Source organism: Musca domestica, unplaced genomic scaffold (assembly GCF_030504385.1).
Source record: "Musca domestica strain aabys unplaced genomic scaffold, Musca_domestica.polishedcontigs.V.1.1 174, whole genome shotgun sequence".
In the NCBI taxonomy this organism is placed as follows: domain Eukaryota; kingdom Metazoa; phylum Arthropoda; class Insecta; order Diptera; family Muscidae; genus Musca; species Musca domestica.
In genome coordinates, this window is record NW_026712233.1 from 1,199,785 (window position 1) to 1,223,290 (window position 23,506).

At 38.0% G+C, this 23,506-nt stretch overlaps 1 pseudogene; it reads left to right on the forward strand.

The window, feature by feature from the left end:
- The window catches only part of LOC131801805 (protein Wnt-6-like), an 84,319-nt pseudogene that overhangs the window by 27,874 nt on the left and 32,939 nt on the right, over positions 1–23,506 (forward strand).

The window sequence follows — 23,506 nt, forward strand, 5'->3', positions numbered from 1 at the left end:
GAACCTTCTCCATAGAGGGTCAACAATTTGATTAATGATAACAGAAGTGAAAATATATTTAAATAATCAAACATTTGCTGAGGGTATACATCAGTCGGCAAAACCTACTAAAATTCTCTAACTTCTTTTTACAAACTTCAGTAAAATCGGCAGGAGAATGGTTGGAGCCGAATACCTAATACCAAATTCCACACAAATCTATTAGAAAATATGGCGTAAATCGTCAAAATGCCGAATATCCGATGAACCCGTTATTTGTGCGCTATAGGAAAACATGGACATAGATATTCAATGTTCTGCCAGCGGAGAACCCATTACGATCTACAAATACCAATTTTTAGACAAATTGTTGGAAATATGTGGCGAAAATCATCAATTTGCTGAATATCGGGAAGTAACATTATATGGGGGCTATATGAAAATGTGGACCTAGGCATACAATATTCCGACACCGTTGCTAGAACACATTATGACCTAGGCCAGTAAGGAAAGCTCAAAAGTCGGGCGGGACCGACTATATGATACCCTACATCACTATGCATATTTAGTATAGCTCTCGTAAAATAAAGGTTTATATTGGGCATTTCTGAGCTCTATGCGATATCTGGTACAAAATATGATTATGTTAGAGTGCATATTCTGAAAGTTGGAGATTTAAACACCAAATCGGATGAAACATACATATGGAAGCAAATTTGAAATTCTTGCTCCTATGCTAAATTCGGTTGAAGTGCGAATATCTATTTGGACTAATGTTAGCTATTTGGTGCACAAAATACCTAAAATCGGAATACAGGAAAGCTATATCCAAATCTGATCCGATCTTGATAAAATATGAATCATGTATTGCTAAGCTGAATCTAATATCTGGTACCAAATATCATTTTTATGGGGTGTAAATTGCGAATGTGAGGGACTTAAACACCAAAATCGGATGAAACATATATATGGGAGCTTTGGCTATATCTGCATAGGGTTGGTCCTTGAGTCAAACAAATGCTATTTAGAAAATTTCATCTTAATCGAATAATAAATGCCACCTGCATTTTGTTTACAAAAATACATGGACAAATGGACGGATAGGCATAAATCGACTCAAAATGTGATTCTATGCTGATCATCAAAAGGAACTATGGGTCTATTTCGTTTCCTTCTCCATGTTACCAACAAATGCACAAAGACATAATACCCTTACCACTATGTTGTGTAGGCTATACAAATGTTGAATAAACCATAAAAATACCGAATGTCGGGAAGAACCGTTATAAGGGGGCTATACGAAAGAGTGGACCTATATGTACAATGCACCGGAGCTAGAAGCCATAACGAACTAAAAATAATAATTTTTATATATTTGGTGCAAATATGTGGCTAAAACAATGAAAATGCCGAATATCGGAAGGTACCTTTAAACGTGGACCGATATAACTCTTTTTCAATAATAAGTATTCTAGACACAATTATTGGGTAGATTTTCTGGCTACAATAATTTTTTTATAATGGCAAATATCCATTGTGCCAACATTAGCCTTTAATCTTCAAATATAATTATATTCCAATCCTCTACCCAAATTTTGAATAAAATATTATTAATATTAAAAAAAATAGATTTATTTTTTAGACAAGTGTTTTTACATACGTTTGTATATTTGTTTAACATATTTATATGTTTTTAAATGTTATATGAAAAATTGTCTCACATTTTTTGGTTTATAAAAAATTTACGATTACATAGCTAAATTTTAATTAACAATCACGTGAGGCGTGCTTCTGCTGCGGCAACAGAATGTCTTTAGCTAACGAAAACATTTGCCAGTCTGTGTGCGTTTGTTTACAACCATTGTAATTTGTATGGTTTTTTGACATTTCTAAACATATATTTAAATTATCATCAAATCTATCATCATTGCCACGATCAGCAGCGGTAGCATAATTAACGATATCATTATCATGATCTAGCTGATGATTATCATGAACACGATCATCGGTGGGAGATTGTTATCTGTGTTTTTGGCGTGGCACAAAGCAAACACGTCATTGGCATTGCAACAAGAGTGGCGGTGTTGGTGTTGGGGCTGGTGGTGGTGCTGCTGCAACACAACTAACTAAGAGAATTGACCAAACGACGACTACACGCCGATGATCAACGTGTCATTTTGAGTGATCGTGCCAAAGTGTGGACATTATAATTAACGCAAAATGCAGACAAGCGGAAATGTTCACATTCCCATCAAAAGGGGTTTTCATCATCGTCATCATCATCTGGCAACAGTGGTGGTGTTGTTCTGCTGCCCCAGCCACCTTCTTGTTTATCTATCCTTTTGTGACTGCACTGCCAGTTTATGTTTACAAGCCATAGATGAGTTCATTTCGCTTTTCTTGTTTCAAAGGAGTCCACCCAGAGACCAAAAACAAAATTGTTCATCATTTACCTGCCAATTGTGGGATGGCCTGCATTAGTTACACTTGTTAATCGAATGGCGCTTTACAAGGTAAACTAAACAAAAATTGTTTGCAGGCAATCCTTTCTTAGTGCCCTGCAACTAAAAATGGAGGATATATTGCATTTGTCATTCCGTTTGCCCGACAACGTGGAATATTCGTTGGAAATTCAAAAGAGGAAAGCTGCCCTGAGCGATGGTGATGTATTCCGGTCTATAAGCTTGTCTATAACATCCGACCTCCGGCTAGACTATAACATCCGACTTTTGGCTATACTAAAACAACCGACTTCCGGCTATACTAAAATAACCGAATTCCCGCTATACTATGACAGACGACCTACGGCTCGTCTATAACAGACGACCTCCGGCTCTCTATAAGAAACCATCTCCAGCTCGTCTACCACCTCCTGGCTCGTCTATAACAGACGACCTCCAGCTCGTCTATAACAGACGACCTCCAGTTCGTCTATAACAGACGACCTCCAGTTCGTCTATAACAGACGACCTCCAGTTCGTCTATAACAGACGACCTCCAGCTCGTCTATAACAGACGACCTCCGGCTCTCTATAAGAAACCATCTCCAGCTCGTCTACCACCTCGGCTCGTCTAACGACCTCCTGGCGTCTAACAGACGACCTCCAGCTCGTCTATAACAGACGACCTCCAGCTCGTCTATAACAGACGACCTCCAGCTCGTCTATAACAGACGACCTCCAGCTCGTCTATAACAGACGACCTCCAGCTCGTCTATAACAGACGACCTCCAGCTCGTCTATAACAGACGACCTCCAGCTCGTCTATAACAGACGACCTCCAGCTCGTCTATAACAGACGACCTCCAGCTCGTCTATAACAGACGACCTCCAGCTCGTCTATAACAGACGACCTCCAGCTCGTCTATAACAGACGACCTCCAGCTCGTCTATAACAGACGACCTCCAGCTCGTCTATAACAGACGACCTCCAGCTCGTCTATAACAGACGACCTCCAGCTCGTCTATAACAGACGACCTCCAGCTCGTCTATAACAGACGACCTCCAGCTCGTCTATAACAGACGACCTCCAGCTCGTCTATAACAGACGACCTCCAGCTCGTCTATAACAGACGACCTCCAGCTCGTCTATAACAGACGACCTCCAGCTCGTCTATAACAGACGACCTCCAGCTCGTCTATAACAGACGACCCCTACCCAGCTCGTCTATACAGACGACCTCCAGCCGTCCATAAAAGACGACCTCCTGCTCGTCTATGAGAGACGACCTTCCAGCTCGTCTATGAAAGACGACCTTCCAGCTCGTCTACGAGAGATGACCTCCTGCTCGTCTATGAGAGACGACCTTCCAGCTCGTCCATGAGAGACGACCTTCCAGCTCGTCCATGAGAGAGGACCTTCCAGCTCGTCCATGAGAGACGACCTTCCAGCTCGTCCATGAGAGACGACCTTCCAGCTCGTCCATGAGAGACGACCTTCCAGCTCGTCCATGAGAGACGACCTTCCAGCTCGTCCATGAGAGACGACCTTCAGATCGTCTATGAGAGACGACCTTCAGATCGTCTATGAGAGACGACCTCCAGCTCGTCTATGAGAGACGACCTCCAGCTCGTCTATGAGAGACGACCTCCAGCTCGTCTATGAGAGAGACGACCTCCGGCTCGCCTATGAGAGATGAACTTCCAGCTCGTCAATGAGAGATGAACTTCCAGCTCGTCGATGAGAGACGAACTTCCAGCACGTCTATGAAAGACGAAGTTCCAGCTCGTCTATGAGAGACGACCTTCAAGCTCGTCTATGAAAACGACCTTTCAGTTCGTCTAGGACCTCCGGCTCGTCTATAAAGACGACCTCCGTCTCGTCTTTGAGAGAGACCTTCCAGCTCGCCTACTAGAACCGACCTCCGGCTCGCCAATGAGAGACGACCTCCGGCTCGTCTATAACCACGACCTTCAGCTCGACTATAACGACCATCAGTGCATCTATTCTGAGCCTAATGCCTCAATATTTCCACCTGTTTTTAGGACTCTGGTTACAACATTCAACCGAAGTGGTAATAGTTTCATATCTCGAAAACTTAAAGGGGAAAAACCCTGAATTTTATGTGCGGAGAAGGGCATATAAAATTCGGTCAAGCTCAATCCCAATTTTACTTGTCCTCTCCTCTTTCTGGCTCTAAGAATGGTTCTAGAATTAGTGGTGCCGTCATGAGGACTGTTTACCTTCTCCTTCGTAGCTACAATGTTGTCATTTTACGCTTAATTTTCATTGACGCTATTATCCCTGCTTATGGGAGAATATTCTGGTGCTGTTTGCAATGTCTTCAAGCAAGCCAATGACATGGCCCAAAGTATTGTAGAATTGCCCATAACGAAATCATATCCTAATGTTGATTAATGTTGACGTTTTACCATCAACATCCTTCGGAAAACACATAATAATGCACAGTGGGAGAAATGTAAAAATTAAAAAAAAAATGTTCAGTGTCGTTAAGGCCTTCCTATTCTAGGAAGAAGGATTCTATGTCTACAAAAAAGACCCGCCTCCTTCTATTTCCATAGAAACATTATGACTTGTTCGATTATCAGTAACGATTATTTTGGGTAATTTTGGGTAATACACAGCATATTTCCGAACCCTTAGTGAAATACCCACAAGTCTTCCTCAATGGGATATTCGCTTTATCCTCTCCATATCCTTCCTTTCATCATTCCTTTTGGTGTTGATTTTTCACAAAAAAAAAAAAAAAAACATTTGTTATGCAATTTTTTCACATGCCATCACCATCTCCATCACTCCAAGCTTCGTTACATGGTGAGTTACATGATCTATTCGTTACACCTTATTTTTATTCTAAACAAAAACGTGACTATACTCGAAAATCATCCTCCAACTTCCCAAGACCCGCCAACGAACAAAACGAAAAAGGCGGATAAACAAAAATATGTTTTCGACATTGTTAATGAAAAAATTCCCAATTAGACGCAGTTATTAAAGTTGGAAGTATGGTTGTTTTATTCTTTTCTCTCTCTCTTTTTTTTGTAAAAAAATAGGCGTGAGAAAAGTAAACACAACTAGCAATGACAAATGTCAGCTATTTGCTGCTGGACGACCGACCAGTCACCCAGTCGCATGTACATAAATAAAACAATTTTATTGACATTTTTGTGAGAGATGGCGGTAAGTTCTTAGAGGATGAGGCAAATGTGAAAGCTAATATTTAAGCTATGAGAGAATTCTATAAAATTAATATTTGCATTTAATACTTTTTTTCTATTGGAGGTTTGTTATTATTTGTTAATATTACTCATACGACCAGGGGTAACAAGCTACTGGAAATAGAAAGACATACACTTTGCTTTAGAGTTGTTTAATTCCCAAACCCATAGATGAGCTAAATATATCCTATATGGACAAGTGAAAGGCTGGATCTACAGACCAGCCGAATACTGGCTCTATATACCAGCTGAAAGCAGGATCTAAAGGCCATCGAAGGCTGGCTCTATAGGCCAGCGGAAGCTTGGCTCTGTAGGCCAGCGAAAGCCTGGTTCTGTAGGCCAGCGAAAGGCTGGCTCTGTAGAACAGCGGAAGGCTGTTTTTTTGGGCCAGCAGAAAGCGAAGATGGGCTTCAGAGTTCGCCTGTATCGAAAATAGGATTCAGTGCTCGTCTTGATCGGAAGTTGGCCTTAAGAACTCGTATATATTGCAGAGAGGCTTCAACGACGGGCTTCAGAGCTCGTCAATATCGAAGACGGCCTACAGAATTCGTCTAAAAAAAGCTGGTTTTATAAACCAGCAGAATGCTGACTATATAGACCAACGGAAGGCTGACTCTATAGCAGAAGGCTGGCTCTATAGCGGAAGACTGGGTAAATAGACAAGCGGAAGACTGGTCCTATATACCAGCGTAAAACTGGCTTTATAGACAAGCGGAAAACTGGCTCTATAGACAAGATTATGGCTGGCGGAAGACCGTCTCGTCTATATCGAAGACGGCCTTCAGAGCTCGTCTAAATCGAAGACGGGCTACAGAGCTCGTCTTCTTCGAAAATGGGCTTCAGAGATCATCTACATCAAAAATGATCTTCAGAGCTCGTAGCTATTGGAGACAGGATTCAAAGCTCGTATATATAAGACGGGCTTCAGAGCTCGTCTATATCGAATATAGGCTTCAGAGCTCGTCTATATCGAATATGGGCTTAAGAGCTGGTCTATACCGAAGGCGGGCTTCAGAGCTCGTCTATTTCCAAGATGGGCTTCAGAGATCATCTATATCGAAAATGGGCTTCAGAGATCATCTATATCGAAAATGGGCTTCAACTCGTCTATTGAAAACGACCTCCGGCTCGTCTACAGAAGACGACCTCCGGCTCGTCTATATGGAAGACGACCTCCGGCTCGTCTATATGGAAGACGACCTCCGGCTCCTCTATATGGAAGACGACCTCCGGCTCGTCTATATGGAAGACGACCTCCGGCTCGTCTATATGGAAGACGACCTCCGGCTCGTCTATATGGAAGACGACCTCCGGCTCGTCTATATGGAAGACGACCTCCGGCTCGTCTATATGGAAGACGACCTCCGACTCGTCTATATGGAAGACGACCTCCGGCTCGTCTATATGGAAGACGACCTCCGGCTCGTCTATATGGAAGACGACCTCCGGCTCGTCTATATGGAAGACGACCTCCGGCTCGTCTATATGGAAGACGACCTCCGGCTCGTCTATATGAAAGACGACCTCCGGCTCGTCTATATGGAAGACGACCTCCGGTTCGTCTATAAAGAAGACGACCTCCGGTTCGTCTATAAAGAAGACGACCTCCGGTTCGTCTATAAAGAAGACGACCTCCGGCTCCGGCTATAAAGAAGACGACCTCCGGTTCTTCTATAAAGAAGACGACCTCCGGCTCCGGCTATATAGAAGACGACCTCCGGCTCTTCTATATAGAAGACGACCTCCGGCTCTTCTATATAGAAGACGACCTCCAGCTCTTCTATATAGAAGACGACCTCCGTCTCGTCTATATAAAAGAAGACCTCCAGCTCGTCTATAAACACGTCCTCAGGCTCGTCTATAAATACGATATAAGGCTCATCTACTACGAATAACTTTAGCAGGCCTCTTGTTTTTTTAGATATTTTATGAGTTAAAAACAAAAAATGCATTGTGTCTTCTGAACTTTAGTCTCTCTAGCGTTATCCTTCCCTTTTCCCCATTTTCCTCAAAGATGTCTTCTCATAAATTCCATATTTAGAATACAACAACGCCACTTGATTATTGAACAAGCACGTTTCGATTTTACGTGACGTGTTTGCCAACGGATCTGACCATTTTTTCTCAAATCGATCACATGTGCCTCCGCAATACGAGAATCAATAAAGAACGGCTTCTCATTGCCACTGCCATTAGCGCCACACCACATTATGTATGCAAGAGCCGAGGAGACAAGCTAAGAGAAGAACGAGAGGAGAAGGTAAATATTCATAAATAAATGTAAATTAAGACGAGAATGTGAACGCTGTCAGCCGATTACCATAACGCCAGACTCAATCTGAGTGAGGCACATGTCGCCCGTCAATGAAGTGGTGCGAATTTTGCTAAGCTGCTAATAAATTAGGAAAATACAGCTAACGCCAGGAACACCCACGAATTTTGGATGAACGAATTTAGCATTTTCTGGGATAATTGAGTGGGTTACACTGGTCTGCAAAATTACGAATATAAATAGTTGTCCTCTAATCAAATCGAATTAAGAAATCTCTTCTCTGAACAAGGATGTGAAGAAGGCGAACAGTTCTTTTAAATTTCGGCCACATTTATCGGATGGCAAACGAAATCGAACTAGCCCCCAAATCTTGCTATACTGCCTGAGAAAACGTTTCTTCAAACTCCGATCCGAATTCTTCTACATGCTATAGGTAGTTCAAAAAAGTGCCCAAATTAGAGCCAGTAGGATTTCAACAGTTCCAGGAGTTTCGACTATGGATTTATTGAAATTTCCTCAAAATTGCCTCTCCACTGTCATACATGCTTTTAGAATTTCAAAATCTCACTTCTCCCATCCCTGGAGTCCACTGACCACACATCAACAACAAAACCTACTCCACAAACATTCTCCAAATATGCCATGAAGCGTCTAACAAGTGTATGGATGATAAAGTAAATATTGGATTTGAGCAAACAAAACAAACACAAAAAACGACTGAAACGCGCAGACGCAGCGACACAAGTCCAGCAAAAACAACAAAGAAACTGACCAGCCTCAATACAATTTCACTTGGCCAATACTTTCGATGCTAACCTGGTGTATTGGCATTGTTTTTGTTGCTGTTGTTGTCAAAGATGACACCTAAAGGTAGTTTTTTTCTTATTCCGAATGGAACACACGCCGCTTCATTTTACCGGCTGACTGAAGCAAACAAAAATCTCAGCCACAGAGGAACGACGAAGTAGAAGTAGATGTGTCATTCCCGGAAAGTGGAAATACAAACAAGCCGAGATCGAAGCTTAAATGAATGGCTTCACTTGCATTCGAAACGGGATCGAAGACCTCTGTATCTGGTGAGAAGTTGGCTTGAAAGAAATGAAGTTGTTGTATTTGTATATTTAAATGTTATTGATCAGGAAATATGAATGAGTGTGGCGGGGTCAGCCGTTCAAGGTGTGGTGGAAAATTATACAAATTATGAGAAGTAATAGAGAACTTCAACTAAATCTTCTACAGTAAGAAGGGCATTTATAAAAAACCTTATAAATTAAAGAATTCCAAAAATTCTCAATAAGGATACTGAATTTTAGAATTCTTTTAGAGAAATTTGTGCTCTATGAGTACAAGACCTTCTGAAGATATTCTACAAAAGGACATCATTCTATATGTGTTCCATACAGGGTGAGATGAAAAAACTGCAACCAACTTCAGACTGCTGTCATTTCTAAGCCACTCGTCCGACAGCTATTAAAATTATTCCTGTGACAGCTCATTATATTGTTTACAAGCGTACAAAAGCATTTTGGTGAGAATTTTCCAAAAAAAAAGTTATTCGGAAAAAAGGAATTCAAGATTGATAGTGTGATTTCTTTATATTTGGCTGGAAAACCACAAGTGGCTATCGCTAGAGCAATCCAGCATTAAAATGTGAAGAAATCTTTTGTGTCTCGTATCATCGCTCGTCACCGTGATACTGGTAGCGTAGCCCGACGTCAAGCAAGTGGACAAAAGAAAACAGCAACATCAGCAAAAATGGTTCGAAAAGTAAAGAAGCGACTTGATCCAAACCAGCGTCGCATGTTCGCTCCCCGCTCGTATTAATCGACCGTGACATCGGAATAAATATTATCGCGAAAATATTCTGGAGGTTGTATTTAAGCCTTGGGCACGCAAAAATCTGGGCCGCAGACCTTGGACATTCCAACAGGACTCAGCAGCATCGCACAAAACACGAGCCACCCAAGAATGGTTACAAAATTAGGTTCCTCGCTTCATTTCCAGCGCACAATGGCCACCAAAATCTCCGGATACCCATCCGTTGGACTATTGTGTCTGGAGTATTTTGGAAAGCAAGGATGGCACTAAAAATACAAAAGTGTCAATCACCTCAAGCAAGCGCTTCACCGGGAATGGGCCAAAACACCGCAGAGCAACATTCGGGCATCGTGTGACGGTTTCATTGGCCGTTTGGAGGTGATAATTCGTGCCGAAGGTGACCAATTCGAACAAATCAAAACTTATTCTACAATTTGATGCTATTTCCGATATTTTTTGCTTTCATTCAATAAAATTTAAAAAAACAAAATTGTAAAAATTATTGCGTCTGACTTTGTATAGCCCCTGTGGCCGTATGGTCCAGGAATCCACCATGCGTACACCTCTGCTTTTTTATATGTACATCATAAGTTGAAGGTATTATATGGCGTATTTAGTTATAGAAGGTCTTCTACGCGTACATAACTGGCCTTTCTAAAGCAGTTCAAGGGTAAAAGACTTCTCAAATGGCTTTAATGAGCTGATACTCTTCAACAAGTCTGGGGACTTGGGTGAATAAAAGAATAAAAGATGAATAAAAGGTGAATAAAAGACATCTTAAAGTTCTTTAATAAATAAAGTACCTCATACAATAAAGGGATGGAAGACCACGAAGGTCTTCTATGGGTGGAAGAGACACAAAAGACCCTCTTTGAATGAAGTACAAATTTTCTTTAGGGCTTACTGCCAAAGGTCTTCTGCAAATAGACTTCCTTGAAACAGGCGATTTTCCAAATACCTCCTGCAGCTAGAGGGCTCCATGAGGGCATTTTTAAAGGAAATATAACGTATGGAAGTCCAAAATTTCCTAGTATTATTCGAAAACTGAGAGTCTACCAAAAATGTATAGGAAAGACCTCCAAAAGATCTTCCATAGAGATGAGATTTTACAAAGGCCTTCAATAAAAGGCCTGTCAGTGCCCCCATTCAATACTTTCTGAATGTTCTATTATGCGTAGAAAAGCTGCCAAAGGTGTAGTATGGATAGATATCCCTTAAAAGAAAAGATAACCCGAAAAGGTCTTCGAAAAATCTTTCACAGATAGAAAATCTGCAACAGGTCATCTAAAAACCTTCCAAAGCAAAAAGAAGTCCTTTCACAGTTCTATTGTTAAAAAGCTACCCAAATGGTTTTTAAAGCCAGGAAATGTCAGTAAAAATAGAATACGTCGTCGGTCGTCTAAAATAAAAAAACCTCCCCAACACTACTCACTTTTAATATCTTATTTAAATCAAACCCAATATTCCATTTAAATTTTAACCACTGTTATTTGCAACATTAGATCTACAGCATTGATAATAATAAAGATTTCATTTCATTTTCGATTTCATTGGAAACTCACTGGTGCTTCTTTAGCACCGTAAGTTTTCATCGGTCATGATTCATAATTTTGTTTATTTTCTTTTTTTGATTCAACAGAGGAAAATCCATTGACATCTTTATAAAAGTAGATCTAGAGATTTCATCAGTATCCAACAAAAACAACAACAATATTCATTCATTTACACTTTACATTCACACACACACACTTTGGCACGAAGGAGACCCCCACTTCACATGAATGAAGACTGAGGACAGCAGCAGCAGCAGGTTTCGAATGCATCCGAATCTACTGTGGCCCGCTGAAATTATAAGTACTAATCTTATAAATTTCTTAAGCAAACACTTGAGATTCTCTTGGACATGGACACTCTATTGTGGTCATAATAAAGATGAAGAGGAGAAGAAGAAGATCACACACATGGTGGTGAAGCTGCTACTCCATGAAGGTCTCAACTGACCAGGTCTGGTCAAGAGATGCATAAAAGCGATAAATTGATATTTTTTGCCGTGTCATTGATTGTCTGTGTGAAGTCTTCTTCACAGTTTTGTTAGAGGCCACGCAGGGTGGCAAGTGTCCAAAGTTGCACTTGTCGGCATCTTTTCATGTTGAGTGTGGAATGGTGAGAGATAGAGATGAGTGGTGACTTCAATAGAATTATATTAGGCGCTTGGAAATGAATGAAGTGGGACTTGTTGTAAATAGTAGAAGGCCTTCTTATATAGATATCAAAATAGTTAGTTTACTTCTGGATATAAAATAACGGTAGATCGACCTTGTGGGCCTGACCTTTACAAATTTATATATAACTTTTCCAACATAATTTTTGTGGGTCAAAATATAACCTGACCTTTCTCTCATTTTTTTTGGGATGTGACATTATTCCATCCCCATTCCCTGCTCAATTTTCCACAAGGACCAAATTCTTTCTCATCAAAATTATATACAGGGTGATATAAAAAAACTGCACCAAAGTCAAACGCGATATTTTTTCATTTTTTTAAAATATTTTTTTGAATGACAACAAAAATGTCGGAAATAGCATCAAATTTTAGAATAAGTTTAGATTTGTTCGAATTGATCGCCTTTGGCATGAATTATGGCCTTCAAACGGCCAATGAAACTGGCACTCACTGCCCCAATGTTGTTCTGCGGTATTTTGGTCCAATCCCGGCGAAGCACTTGCTTGAGGTGATCGACAATTTAGTATTTTTTAGTACCACCCTTGCTTTCCAAAATACTCCAGACACAATAGTCCAACGGATTGGTATCCGGAGATTTTGGTGGCCATTGTGAGTGGGAAATGAAGCAAGGAACCTCATTTTGTTACCATTCTTGGGTGGCGCATGCTGAGTGCGATGGTGCTGAGTCCTGTTGGAGTGTCCAAGGTCTGCGGCCTCTAGAATGCCACGCTCGGTCACCATGGCCGGCGCTTGAGTTCTGGTGGCCAACCGAAGGTGAACATTCTCAGCTGACCTCTTTGGCAAGTAAACACGATTGTTTTGTTTGTTTGTTTACTAACGAATGTTTTCCAAGCGAAGCTACTCTTTAGCTCCTTTGAGTCTATTTTCTTTCTGTTGCGGTGTAAGTTCTTGCACTTTTTGAAATTACAATGGTTTTACCCCGTGCTCATTTTTCAATATTTGCCGAATGGAATATTGCGAATATGGCAGCTCACGAGCCATTTTTCGGTCGTCGCTTCTTTACTTTTCGAACCATTTCTGCTGATTTTGCTGTTTTCTTCCGTCCACTTCCTCGACGTCGGGCTACGCTACCAGTATCATGGTAACGAGCGATGGTACGAAACACAAAAGATTTAATACTGAAGTGCTCTAACGATAGCCACTTGTGGTTTTCCAGCCAAATATAAAGAAATTACACTTGAATTCCATCACGAATAACTTTTTTTCTGGAAAATTCTCACCAAAATGCTTTTGTACGCTTGTAAACAATATAATGAGTTGTCACTGGAATAATTTTAACAGCTGTGGGACGAGTGGCTTAGAAATGACAGTAGTCTGAAGTTGGTTGCAGTTTTTTTTATCTCACCCTGCATATGTTTCAAGTTTTTCCAAAAATTATTGCATTATTGTAGTAGATATAGTTCAAATCTGGCATGTTGTAATATTTATTTATGTAAGACTTAGTTCGGATATGAAATGGACAACATTAGTCCACCGAACACCGAACCCTCCATAAACGTTCAACAGTTTGAATAATAATAACGTAGGTAAAAACTAATTTTCAAAGCAATTAAAGGCTGAGGGCATACATCTATAGGCAAAACCAACTGATACTTTTTAACTTGTTTAAATCCATTATGATGAGTTAAGGTGCCGAGAGCAAAAATGTGGTTCTTACCACATTGTGGTACATTGTGGCATTTTCTTTGCTACAAATAATGGTATATTCTTAACCTAAGTTTGGGTATTCCAAGACATGCTCCGATTAGAAACCCTATAACTAAATTATAGCTAACTCAGTTCGAAAGCATGGTAAAAACCCTCACAATAACCAAAATTAGGAGTCTTCTTATAATAGGGGCTGAACCTAAACTTATATTTTCTTCTTCAAGAACTCAAAATTCTAAAATATTCCGAAAACCCACTTCGATATTATTCCTATTTTCAACACCCAGTTAAATAAATTTTTTCAACCTATCAAATTTATTTGCATAAAATTGGCTTATAGTGGTCAGTGTCGGCAGTTGAATAACAAATAAATCAATGTGCAACAAATGAGAATTAATTCATCGTCCTCATTGGACCCACAAATCATTTCACACCAAACAAGAGGTGGTCATTGGAAAAATCAAAAACAAACACTAGAAATGTGTGAATATTAGCACAAATGATCTGTAAGCATTTCATAATTAGAACTAATTTCATATTAAACAAATAAACAATTTCCAAAAAAAAAAAAATCCTACAAAACAAAATGTTCCAGCCGATTGAAAACATCCCAATGCTGTCATAGTCTTTTTTTTCTTGACTTCTTAGGTGCCATGCAGAGTTAAGCGTTTTTTTTTTCGTTTCTTTCTTCGATTCTCTTGAATGTCCGCTGCTGTTTTTCCAAGATGTCGATTGGCATCTGCTGTCGACAGTGGGTGGCGTTGCGTCTTTTATAAAGAAAAAATAAACTTTTTCTATGTTAAATAAATAAATATGGCCAAAATGAACAACAACAGCAGCAGCCAAAAAAGAGGAACAAGCAATTTGAAATTAGTTTTCTAATTGACTCTTACGGTGAATGAAAAGTTGCAGTGTTTAAACGGTTAAGTGTGAACATCAATTTGTTTGGTAGAGTAAATTTTTGAGTGGAGGTAATAGGATCACTTGCTCCCACTGGGTTAGTGTAAAAAACAAGGTGTAACACTGTGGGAGTCAATAACATGATTTATGAAGGTCGATAAGAGAGCATTTTTGGAAAATGATGAGACAGTATGGATATTTCATGAATTAGGATCGAAAATACAACACATACAAGTTTCCTATTTAACCCTCAAAAATAAAATATTAAAAACATATAGCAGTGGTAAAAATAGGCCAGGTTTCTTAATTTCTGTTTTTCTTGAATTTCTTTGTTCTTTTAAAAAAGTGAAAAAAATACAATATAATAGCCTCTTTGGTTGCCGGACATTGTCAAAATACCTAAAAATGTTTTGAGTCATAGACTTTATCAAACCGGGACCGATTTCGTATTTTTTATTTATTTATTTTTTAATAGAGTTGTCGAAGAGAACGTCAAATATCAAATGATAGCGTTTCCTCGCCAAATGTAGTGAAAATACTAGAAATCGGTCGGTACCGCTATAAGCCAAATTATGAATAATACTTTTAAAATCATAATCTTAAAAGTAACGGATATCTTTAGGGGTGCTATACTAAAACGTACACCGATTCTCATGTTTTCTTGTTATATAAGTACTCTATGAATTTTATAAGAACGTACGAAGAACGCTTATAATCAAGTTATTTCGTTGGATTATAAATATTTAAATGTAAGAGGGGCAAAAGGACAGATTGATGGGCATATGAAAACTAGCCTACGCCGTCATCGAAAAGTCCATCCTAAAATTTAAGATTCGTTCCAAAAGTTTAAAACGTATAATTTATCTCTTCATCCAATGCCAAATTTGGTAACATTTAGTACTTTTCGAACAATTAAAGTACATATTTTCAAAATCATCTTCATATCACAATTCCAGATACCAAGAGAGACCTCAATATCAAATTTGAGGATTTAGTAGGTATATTCAAAGCAATTAACATGTCTATATCCTAGACACCAACAGTGATCCAAAACTAGTACCTTTTAGTACTTTTACGTACGAACAAGTATGGTACATATTTCCTTCTCTCAACCACAGACAGCAGCAGTGACATCCATATCAAATTTCAGGATTTCAGCTCTATTCCCTTACCCAATACAAAATTTAGTACTATTTGGAACTTTTGCTACAATTATAGTCCACATTTAAAAAACACTTCTATATCTCAATCCCAGATGCAAACAGAGACCTCAATATCAAATTTCGGGATTGTAGCCATATCCCTTAACCCAATTTCCATTTTAGTACCACTTAGTACTTTATGAACCATTTAGTACTTTTTTAACAATTGTAGTACGCATTTCCAAAACCAGCTTTGTATCTAAACCCACCCACCAAAAATAACATCTCAGTTCCAAAAATACTTCCATACCTCACTCCCAGATACAAACAGAAACCTCAATACCAAATTTCTGGATTCCAACTCTATCCCCTAACCCAATATCCAATTTAGTACCACTTAATATTTTCCGAACAATTATGACACCCATTTTCACAATCACCTCCTCTTAACCACAGACAAAAACAAAGACATTTATATTAAATTTGAGAATTAAAGACCTATACCTTCACTCATACTAAATTTAGTACTTTTCGTACAAATAAAGGACACATTTCCAAATCACAGTCAAATCTTAAACCCTGATACCATCAGTAATCTAAATAACAAATTTCGGAATTTTATCTCTATCCTTTCGTCCAATAACAAATATAGTACCATTCAGTACTTTTCGTACTATTATAGTACACATTTCCGAAACCACCACTATATGTCCAGGCTAGAACTCCAATACAAAATTTTCAGAACTCCCGCTTCAAATTTTATACCATTTGGTACAATTCGCATATTTAGTACACATTTCAAAAACCATCTTTATATATCCAACTTATTTCCCAACCTTGATTCTCACACAAAATTTCAAGTTTTTAATTCTATCCTTTCACATATTACCAAATGGTACCATTTTAGAAGTTTAGTGCAATCTTAGAACTTTTCGTAACCTCAAAAACTGAATTTAAAAGCCCATTGGCACATCTGTACTGCACTCCATCAGTGAATTTCTAGCTCATTCCGTTTTTCCAAAACAAAATATTCAGTTTTTAGTACATTTTAGTACTTTTCGTATTCTCTGAGTACGAATTACCAAAGCGACAGAGACCTGTTTAGTATAACTGCGATACGAATGGTTTAGTGCGCGACAAGTGTACTCTTCGATTACTGAACGACAAGTGAATGCCGAGGCTCATGTAATCACGGAGATCGCCGTGGATCTTTATCGATTACTACTACTATCAACTATTATAATAAGAGAAAGGGTAAAGCAAGGAGAGCAAACTCAACAACCATCGTCCGTTGGCATCTGCGCTCTACGGTCTTCACCGAGGGAAGTTGCCGAGAAGATACACGTTGACGAAGTTGACGTGGAATATATCACACTTATGCAACTAGCCTTTTCACGCGCATACACACCAAGACTGACTCGTTCGCAAAAATGTAAGATTCTGGCTTTAGTTACTTATTCACTACTCTTTCATAAATTTAGATTTTGTAAAATATTTTGACTTGCTACGATCCCGTTTAAAGGGAGGACAAAAACGATCCCGTTAGTATTTGGGGTAAGCGTCAATTTTTTTTTTTTTTGATAAAATAATGCTCGTATAATGCTCTAACTGTAATATTGCCAAATATACCTAAAATTAAAGTATCATGGAATTCTTATCCAAAAACCTATAAAAACCAGTAAAGAAAGTCTTAAAGTCGGGCGGGGCCGACTTTATGATACCCTACACCACTTTGCTAATTTAGTAGAGCTGCGCATAACAATTAAAAGGTTTTATGGGAGAATTCAATCATACACGCTATGATTATAATTATAATTTAAAGTTCAAAGGACTAAATATGCCGAAGCATTTGTGTCTTTTAAATTGGGACTTGTATTGCCCATTTGGTGCAAAATTGAACTGATCTTCACCAAATTTGACAAACAAACTTCTAGACTCAATTCGGTCCTAAGTGCCAAATTTCCTCCAATTTGTCAAAAATTAGACGTTTGGTGCAAAATAAAATGTAAATCGGTCGAAGTTATATATGGGAACTATATCCAAATCTGAAACGATCTCGATAAAATTTAGCAAATGTATTTCTGAGTTGTATTTGATATATTTCCCCAAATATTGTTGTTGCAGGGTGCAGCAGGTACGGCTGTGGAGGACAAAAATAATAAAACGGATGAACAATATATATGGGAGCTGTAGCTATATCTAAACCGATTTCGATCAAATTTGGCATACTTATTTTCAGGTCCAATCTGATCGTACGTGCAAAATTCCGCACTATTCGGGCTGATATTACACGTTTGGTGCACAATAAAAGGAAAATCGGACGAATATATATATGGGAGCTATATCTAAATTTTGACCGATTATCTCCAGTTTCAATAGGGTTCGTCCTTGGGCCAAACAAATGATTTGTGCAAAATTTCATCTGGATAGGGCAATAAATGCGAACTGTACTTTGTTTTCAAAAATTCATGGACAGACTGACGGACGGACAGACGGACGGACGGACATGCATAAATCGACTCAGAATGTGATTCTATGCAGATAATCAAAAGGAACTATGGGTTTACCTCGTTTGAAGATGGGGGGTATAAACATATGGGTCATCATGTTCTGGTACCAATCAATGTCGAAACAACCAATGGATCTCATTAAAAGCAAACTAAGTCCTCGAGTTGGTTCTTATTTTGACCATATTTCCGACATAACTCCCACTCAAAACTTCATATTAAATAGAGAGGAGAGTTGCCGATTTGGCTCTTAAAAGGGTTAAATTAGAGCAGATATATAGGGAGGATGTAAAGAACATACGAAACGAATGAAATATGTATTTCAGTTTTTTTTCTTCGAATTTTGCAAAATATCGCACGACGACATTAAAACATCTCCCCTAAATAGTGTAAACTAGTCCCAAAACCCTTCAGTGTACATTTCATTTTTATGTATTTTTGAAGCTAAAAATAAAATAGTGTTAACAATTTTGTCTGTTACCAATTGACACCTCTCAAGTGCTGACGAATTTGACTGAAACATTCCGAAATCTTTGTGTCAAAGACTGAAAAAAGTTTCCTTTACATTTTTTGAAACACTCTCAACGGTTGCTGCGCCAAAGAAGAGCAGAGCGATGATCAAAATGTTTCGGTGGTATGCGGACATGGTGTTTATTTAATGGGGGGTCCGTCGGTTGGTCGGTCATTCTGGCAGCAACGGTAACCGCAGCATTCAACAGCATTTAGTTGATGTTGTTGCTGTTGTTAAATTGTTGTTGAGTTGTTAAGGCTGTTAAGTGGTACTGCGGCAGCACTTGAAAAGATCAGGAGTCAGAGCATTGTTTATTTGGTTTTGTTTGCTGCTTCACTTGTTTGTTGGTGTTTTTTTGTTGTTGTTGTCTTGTGAACGCTTAAGAAGCTTATTGAAATTAAATGACATCTTCAAGTTGCTCTCACTTTGATGTGGTGTGGTGTGTTCGGTGGTGTTCGTGTGTGCGTCTAAACACCTAACAACCAAAATAAGACAAAACATGCCAAAACAACAAATGAATCCAAGTAAATCGATTCGAATCAAATCAATTGAAGCTGTTGTGGTTTTTGGAAATGTTTCCTTTATACCAATAAACTAAATATTATTTCGTCAATGAAAACAAATCATAGTAACCGAAAAATTTCGTAAAGCCTGCACTCATTGTCATTGAGTATGTCCAAACAAACAGAATAGAAAAATACAAACACTGCAGATGTGTTCAAATTTAAAACATTTATCAAAACTACCATTGGTATATGGCGGAATGCAAAACTTCTTGGGTGGCACAATTCTGGCAAACAATGTCTTCTTAATTTCAAAATAAAAGTGTGTGTGTATGTGCATCAAATTGTTTGCTGGGTTATGTTTATCTTACTCTCAAGTAGAATTACTGATAACAAGTGCGTTCGTAAGTATCCAGCGGATCTCAAGTGTTTTAATCGATTATTTCATATTAAATTGTTATTAATATAATTAAAAACGAATTCAAGATATTAAACATGAAAAATGAAAACATCCCAGGGCTAACAATTGCCATTAGACCACCCAAATAAAATGGACAGAAAGTGTGTAATTTTTAATATATAATTTAATGTTTTTGAAACCCTAGCAATGTCATATAAAGAACAAATTTGTTTTTGATATTTACAACTCAAAGGTGCTAGTAATAATATGAAGTAGCAACAGGAGAAGATTTGGAAATCGTCATTCTATAGAAGAGCTTCTATTTGCCGACATCTTTTATTAGGGAGTACATTTTTCAAGATATTCAAACTGTAAACCACTATATTTATTTTGCAAAACTTTATATTAAAGCCTCCGAACTTACGTAGTCCTCTGAAGTATTTTCTTTATAAGATGAGCGGTAGTAAATATTCTAAAAAAGTCTTCTATTGAAAATTTTTTGTCAATTTGGGGGCTTCTGACCGCAGAAGACCTCTTCTGTTTATAATCAACTAAAAAAATCCGTCTTCACCCTATTGAAGACATTTTGCACGTTTTTTTTGCCTATAGAACACCTTTTGGAACATTTTCTAAATGGTTTCTTTTTCTGTCTACAAAAGGTATCCAGTATATAACAGACCTTCTGCTCATGGAAACCTTTTGTCAGTGAAAGTTCTTAAGCTGATCTACACATCTATAATATAAAAAACCTTCAAAAGTCTTTGTTCTTGTAGAAGATATTCTCACTTTAAAAGATACTTGACCTTTATTCTCTATATAGAAATGCTCTAGGTCTTCTCTCTATAGAAACCCTATAGAAGCTCTTAAGAAAGTCTACCCTCTAAAGAAAGCCTACAGAAGATCTTCGCTCCTCAAGGTCTTCTCTCTTTAGAAGATCTTTAGAAAGAATTTACTCTTTAGAACTCCAAATGACCTCTGGAAGGTCTACGGAAGACATGAAGAATGTCTTTAATACGGAACATCTGTATAATTTCTGTTTACAGAAGACTTCTAGGTTTTCTCTCTACAAAGGTTTCCTTTCTTCCTCTAGAAGGTATTGTTTCTACGGAAGACTTTTAGAAGGTAATCTCTCTACGGAATTTCTCTAGAAAGCCTGCTCTTTACGGAAGACCTCCAAAAGGTGTTCTCTCTTCCGAAGACTTTTTGAAGGTCCTTTCATTTTGGAATATCTGTATAATGTCTTCCTTCTATGGAAGACCTCTAGAACGTCTTCTTTCTATGGAAGACTCCTAGGTTTTCTCTTTACGGAAGACCTCTAGGTTTTCTTTCTATGGAAGAACTTAAGAGGTCTTCTCTCTACGGAAGACTTCTGAAATATATCTTATCTACGGAAGACCCAAAGCAGGTTTCCTCTTTGCGGAAGACATCTAGAAGGTCTTCTCTATGCGGAAGAGGAGGTCTTCCCTCTATAGAAGGTCTTATCTCTACGGAATACCTCTAGAATCCTTTCTCTCTCCCTCTCTCTCTCTCTCTCTCTTTAGAACGCTTCTAAAAGAAAATTTCATTGTAAATTATCTCTAGAAGGTCATCTCTTTACGGAAGATCGGTCGTTAGAAGGTATTTTTCTTGTAGATGGTCTCTAGAAGGCCTTCTATAGGTTGAAGGCCTTTTTTATTTACAAGATTTGGAAGATTTTCTCTCCATTAAAGATCCCTAAAAGGTCTTAGCAATGTAGAAGTCCTCTAGAACGTATTCGACCTACAGAAGACCTCTAAAAAGTCTTCGCACTATAGAAGACCTCTCGATGGCCTTAGGTTTATAGAAGATTTATCAACATAGAATACCTATAGACAGTCTTCTTCATATACAAGGTCTTCGCTCAATAGAGAACCTACAGGAAGTCTTCGCTACATGGAAGGCCTCTAAAGCGTCTTATATCAATAGAAGACCTGTAGAAGGTATCTGCTGTATCTCCATAACAGAAGTCCTTATCACTAAAGAAAGCCTATAGATAGTATCATCTCTGCAGAAAACCAAAATCCATTCTCTCTATAGAAAATGTGTTTTCTTTGTAAAAAAAAACCTCTTGTAGGTTGTCTCACGATAGAAGACCTCTAGAAAGCCATTCCTCTATAGAAAACCTGCAAATATCATTCTCTCCACAGAAACCATATAAAATCTCTTTTCTCTATGGAAGACCTCCAGAATTTCACATCTCCATAGAAGATCTCCAGAATATCTTGTCTCTATAGAAAACGAGAGGTCTACCCACTATAGAGTATTTTTTTAAGGTCTACTTGTTATAGAAGAACTTTAGAAGATGCTCACTATATAGACGTCTTTTTGAAGGTCTGTTGAATAACTTTTTTTCAGAGAAGACTCTTAGAAGGCCTTCCTTAAAGAGAACACCATTAGAAGGACTCGCGTAAAGATAATGCTTTTAGACGGACTTCTGTGTAGAGAAGACATTGACGATGACTTCTGTCTTGAGAATACATTTTTCTGGTCTTCTGTTTTCAGAAGACCTTGAAACTCTTCTTTTTAGTGAAATACTTTAAAAAATCCTTTATATTGAAGTCTTGTAGAAAATCCTCCCTTAAAAAAACTCTTAAAGGGCTTTGCCTTTTAAAAGCATTAAAAACTTGCTTTTTCTAAAGCTTTATTGAAGGGCTAGAAAAGGTCCTCTACTTTTTGTGGACTAATTTGAAGGGTCTGCCATTTATAGGGTCATATGACCGAATTCTATGTGTATAAGAAATTTGAAAGACTTTGTGTCTATAAAAATGTGTAAAATGTCTTCTTTTATTGAAATTCCAAAGAATGTGTTCTTTTTGGAGGAACATTTATACGTCTTATACTCGGAAAATATTTGGATGTTTTTTTTTTACATATAAAAGACCATTACAAGATACTTTTCATGTAGATAATCTGTGGGAAATTCCTTTTATCATTAGGATACTTTAAATTTAGTCAGGCTTTTCAGACGTGATGCAAAAATGGTAAACAATTTAAAGCAAGGTCCAAAAATTCCGACATTATTTTTCAAACCTAAACCTGCCTATTATTATAACTTCTAAATTTGCCACAAATATTTCCGGTTCAAACTAAATAAGTCCAGAAAAAATATTAACATTTCTCTCAATTTAGATCACCTGTTTTTTCCGTTTGGCTCTTGTTTTGCCAATTAAAAACACATTAATTAATTGGTAATTAATTAAAATTTCAAGTCATAAAAAATTTATTGATTAAATTTCATTGATTCTTATCGAGCAGCAGCAGCAAAAGAGCCAGCAGTCATAAACATTTTTTCGAAATTAATTTGAAATTCGATGACACCTTAAAAATACAAAATAGCATTTCTTCTTAGGCGTGTGAATTATTTTTTTCATTGATGGCTGTTCGGCGATTTTGAGACGTATTGAGAGAAGGAGGAGTGGAACCTGCCTATAATGAAAACAGGAAATGGAATCTTTTTTATTAAGATGTTATTATTGCCAGCCACCTCGTTAACCAATTAATTTGTTGTTGCTGTTATCAATTGTTAATGATGTCGGCATTTTGAAGCGTTTTATTTTCGAGTTGCTTGTTTGAGAAGACGTTGCTGTTCATAATTCTAAATAAAACAGCTGGAGTCCAGAACTAGCTAGATGAAGTGTTAGACAACAAATATTCAAAATCGAATTAAAAATTAGAGCAGTTTAATTTTCGAGTGAATGCTAATGGAAGGAGATTGATAGAAAGGTGGAAAAATTAGGAAATTTATAGGGTGAGATGAAAAAAATGCAACCAACTTCAGACTGCTGTCATTTCTAAGCCACTCGTCCGACAGCTGTTAAAATTATTCCAGTGACAGCTCATTATATTGTTTACAAGCGAACAAAAGCATTTTCGGGAGAATTGTCC